Here is a 5026-nt window from a genome sequence, read left to right as displayed (position 1 = left end):
GAATCCAGGAGCTCTGTTTGTAGTACTGTCAAGAGCAAAATCGGTAGGTGTAGAAGGCATGGATCCTGATTTTGCCTTTCAGGAAAATGTCCTGCTCAATGATGATAGATTGAGGGCTGTGAACACTCCCAATACCCGAGCTAGAGTGGTGGAATGGAAAGGCTATGTGTCTTAGCCACTCTTTCTCAGTGGGCACAGTTTCAAAGCCATTGAGGTATTTATCAACTAATCCTCTGCATTTTAGGGTATGACGACATTGTATTATCTGTGAGCATATCGCTACTTCAGTAATAATAATAACAATAATTTAACAACTTGTAGAGGGCTATTTACATTTACTGATCAACACTACTTTGTACAGCGCCTAAAGCAGGCATGGATAGGCACTATATAAATATTTATTTATTTATTATTATTATTACTTTACAACTCAAAATACTACAATAAAATTCAAATTTAAAGCTGATAGCATAATTGTTAGTAGGCTTCTATCTTGTAACAAGCTTGTGTGGCTGTGGGATTGTGACTGGCCATGCAAAGTAATTAGTAAGAAAGCTATGCAGTGCTAATTAACTTGTGTACATGCAGTTTATGGTCTTTGTGGCCATGCATGGCAATTAGACTGGCATCTCCAGTTGTTACTGTAAACAGCGCAAGCAATGTTTGTTTTACCCATGATGCATTAGCCTTGTGGTAACTGGGACTAATGGCTCTGAAATGTGGGTAATCATAAGTAGGTAATTAAGTAAGTCAAGTTTATTGTGTATATACACTTAGCTTTTGTGAAAAAACTCACCAGCTAGTTTGCAGGTATAACACAGAAAGTACAAATAAAAGAACTAAAATTGAGAAAATACCTTCAACAAGTAACTAAGAAGAAATAAGTTTAAAATTGAAGATTGAAATCTATTTATATAGGACTAGATATAACTTATTCGTAAAATGAAATTAAGCTCTACCCCGTTCACACCAAAGAGTTAAACATGTTTAACTAAACATGGTTAAAAAAATTACCCGTTCACACCGCGCACGCTCTCGAACTAAACATGTTTAAAACCTGTTTAATTAAACTACCTCTAAAAGGTAGTTTAAACCCTGTCTAACCAACATGGTGGGGGAAAGAGACGATAAAAAGCGAGGAAGGACATGGGAGAAAGAAGAGACAATAATTCTTTTGGAGAAGTGGGGGAAAGAGAATATTCAGCAACATCTGAAAGAATGCACCTGAAAAAAGCCAATTTGGCAAGAAATGAGCACTTATCTAAACGCTTCTGGGTACAACAACAGGGATTGCGACTCATGCAAAACCCGAATCCACATGTTAATCTCGGCCTACAGAGGCTACAAAGATGCGCTGTCGAGGTCCGGCAACGCAACTCCTAAAAAGAAGGCACCCTTCTTTGACGAAATTTTATCAGACAAGCCAGCTACCAGACTGGCTATCGTCCTAAGCTCAACCGTTCTGGAAAGTGCTCAAAGCGAGGAGATGGAGCTGACGGACGGCGAGAAGAGCCCACAACCCAGTTGCAGTTTTCCGACCTTGGGAAAACAAAAACGAAAGAAAGCCGACGAGAAGCATCTTCCCAGTCTTCTCAGTAGGTTTGTTGTTGTTTCCATGTTAACGAGAAAATGTTACGTAGTTTGCCACCTGACCAACTTATTATGCAACTAACGTCACGTGAAAAAACACAAGATGAGGCCCTTGTTGATTCGGAGTTTTGCAAAACCAACGTACGATTCAATGTTGTTTACTCGATTCTTCACCTCAAACCACAGGTTACAGACCACTACTTTCACGAAAAATCCAAAGAAGTGGACTAGAACACTGTGGAGGAATACCGAGGATCAGGAAACGCTTTATTGCGTTTCACGACCACAGCCGGGGCTGCTTTTGTCTCCTTTTATTTTTCCATTTAAAGACATTTTCAGAGCTTGTGTTTTGGATGTTTGCATTTTTTCGTTAGCTTGTTTTACAGCTTTAGCCTGCAAAAATCTACCTGTATCACAAAGCTCAAAAGCTCGCGTTCAACGGCTGTCTTGCCTTTTGCCTTTTGCTAGTTAAATACCAGTAATCTTTTACGTACTCTGCAAATGTTGGCATGTGATCTTTACCATCCTGTTTATTGTTTTTGGAGCCAAGGACAAAAAACCAGCTCAGAAAAGACGGAAAACCACACAACAGGATGTGCTAAAGAAAATCGACAACTTGTTGAAGTCCTTTATGGAATACCAGCAGCAAGCTGATAGGCTTTTCCTTGAGGCTGAAAGTGAAAGGAAATGGAAAGAAGAAGAGAGAGAGGAGAAGCTAAGGAATGAGGACCAGGAGTTCTTCCTGAGGTTGGCAAAAGTGCTGAAGGGTTGAAGTCAAGTTTTTACTCATGTGTACTGTTTGGTTTAGTTTATGCAGAATTCCTTAATACTACTGTAGATTGTTTTAAAATAAATAATTTGCTGTATATTATTAGTTTGTACTTTTTTTGGATACCTTTTGCGATTTTGTGGTGCTGAGCTTGCAGATATAAACATAGCCTCCACATTGCTGGTAAGTTTCTGATATTAACACATTTGTCAACCACATGTATCACCAACGTATGTGCCCTTAACAAGTCTCTTGTAAAGCTGTTACTTTCCCCAATGTTAAACTACGTACAGAGACTTTCTTTGTCACATTTTAATTGAACTATGTTACCAAATAAAACTCTACTATCAGTTGTCAGTGGACTAATATATGGTCAGCCAAAACTTTTTGTTCCCCCCCCCAGCCCCCTTCAACCAAGCAAAAACCTTTTATCTTTCCCCCTCAAAGGAATGCCAGCCCTCCCATTTACTGCTCCTTCCTGGTAGTAAATAATAAACAATCCATAAATAGCATTAATGTAAAGTGGTTTTTAGTTCTTTAATTTGGAAATGTCTATACCACTGATAAAAAGACAACCACAAAGAACATGCATACGGTATTCCCACTGGTAAGTGCCCACGCTTTAATAAGTGCCCTCCCCTGAATGAGCACCCACCCCCTCAACCAAAATAGCAAATAAGCACCCTATCTTTCTTAAATAGTAAAGATACAAGAAAAACCTGTTTCTATTGGCACATAATTTCTAATCTTGTAAGCTGTAACTACACCAGCATCAGTACATGTAGGAGAACAGTTTATTTTCTTTAAGTCACTTGTAGTTTTTTCTATATCCATGTGCTTGCAGAGTTCTGTTATGTACAGTAGCCAAAATAAAATTTCATATTTTTGAAAGAAAAACTTAATGAGCATCCCCCTTGATTAGGCATCCTCCAACAAATAAACACCACCCCTCTCCCCCCTTTTGGCCAAAATTTTAATTAAGCACCTGGGCTCTTATTCAAGGAAATATGGTATCTCCATGTATTTTGGGTCAACTATGGGATTTGATTTATACCTGGACTTCAAGATTGAAATTGATTCTTAATTATTTAATTATCTTAATTATACGCTGTAAAAGTTATGAGCCATCATCTGTCACACAACCGATCCAGTGAGGGGCGTGGGTCTATTCCTGATTTGACATCATAAACTGATTTACATCGCAGTAAGTCTTTGTAGAGATGCACGCAAAGCAGTTTGTGACATCAAATCAGGAATAGACCCACGCCCCTCACTAGCTTGGTTGTGTGACAGGTGATGCTTAGTTTATCGTAAGTTTTGAAGCCCATAAAAAAGTCCAAAACTGGAAATAAAGGCTAAAAGTTTTTGGATTAGGGATTAGGTGCACTCTTACATTTTCTCATGTAACAAGAAAGCCCTTAATGGCTTAAATTTGTGTCATTTTACAGCTTCTTCACATTTTTCTTTACAGGTTTTTAAAAATTCTGTATTGAAAAAATGTCATGCACTTGTGTAACAGTAGTTGTCTACTGTAGCTACCAGTAATTTTTGTGACCAGAGCAAGTAAGGTTGCAATGTCTCATAACTTCAGTTCTGCATTTAGTTTCACATGCATGTCAACCACATTTCTTGGAGAGGTTCTTTGATTGGTTCTTCTACCAGAAGGAAGCCAGAGATTTATCGGAACATAATAAAATAAACAACATGATACACGGTTACATGCTGTTTTGCTTAATATGTTACTTTATGGGTTAATTATTAATGCTGGAAGGTGAAAGGGTGGTATGTCAAAATAGAACAAGCCACAAGTCTATAGAACAACTTTTTCATGGCAATAGGTGTTATGCTTACATATTACTACATACATGTAGTACTGTGTACACTGGAATCATTAGAAGTGCTAATAAATCTATTAACATTGAAGCAAAGGGCCTGGGGGAAGGGGGTGCTCCCAAATTTGGACCATACAGGAATCTGCTGCTGAACAGGGTATACTTTTTTTCCCTCTCTGAATCTGGAGCAGGGTATAGAAATCACTTTTTCACTCTGGAAGAGAGGTACTGGTATAGTGTGATGTTTTGACTCTGAAACAGGGTCAACATTTACCGAAATCCCTTTATTTTTCCTGAGCAAGTATAGCTGTGTAACAATACTTCCCATGTTGTAAAGTCAAGTATGTGCTTTATGTTATACTTTCTCTCATTGGTTTTGCACTTTTTGTCTAGAAAAGGATTACAGGGTTATCTTTTTTGTGACTATCAGGTCCAGTACCTCCCCTTGGAGGGCCTCAAAACAAAACAAAATTTACTCAGACTGTACCTTTTAAATTTCATGAAATTTCATTTGTAGCCTTCACGTATCAAATCTGATTGTTTTTTTAGGATCAACATTCATCTTAACATGCCTGTGAGTAACCTGTAAAATCAAGCACTGTTATCCTCAGCTCTTCTAGGAAGTTAAAACTATGGGGGGAAATTTCAGTTTTGAATATGGCTCCCAGTAATGTAGTGAGGATGGCACTTGAAATGACAATCTGTTAATTAAACACCCCAGTTAAAACAGCTCTGTAATATTAACAGATAACTTTTTCATTCAAGATTTATTGTCCCAAAAGGCCAATCATTCTGCTCTCTTATACTCGGTCATAAACACCTGTGACTTGCAGTT

At 38.0% G+C, this 5026-nt stretch overlaps 1 pseudogene; it reads left to right on the top strand.

The window, feature by feature from the left end:
* Positions 1–1108: 1108 nt before the first annotated feature.
* On the top strand, positions 1109–1692 carry LOC149099696 (uncharacterized; annotated as a pseudogene).
* Positions 1693–5026: the final 3334 nt, after the last annotated feature.

This window comes from Orbicella faveolata, unplaced genomic scaffold, assembly GCF_042242905.1.
Source record: "Orbicella faveolata isolate gen_17 unplaced genomic scaffold, um_ofav_v1 contig_46, whole genome shotgun sequence".
NCBI classification, from domain to species: domain Eukaryota; kingdom Metazoa; phylum Cnidaria; class Anthozoa; order Scleractinia; family Merulinidae; genus Orbicella; species Orbicella faveolata.
The sequence above is the reverse complement of the archived record's forward strand: the minus strand, read 5'-3'. Positions and strand labels throughout refer to the sequence as shown.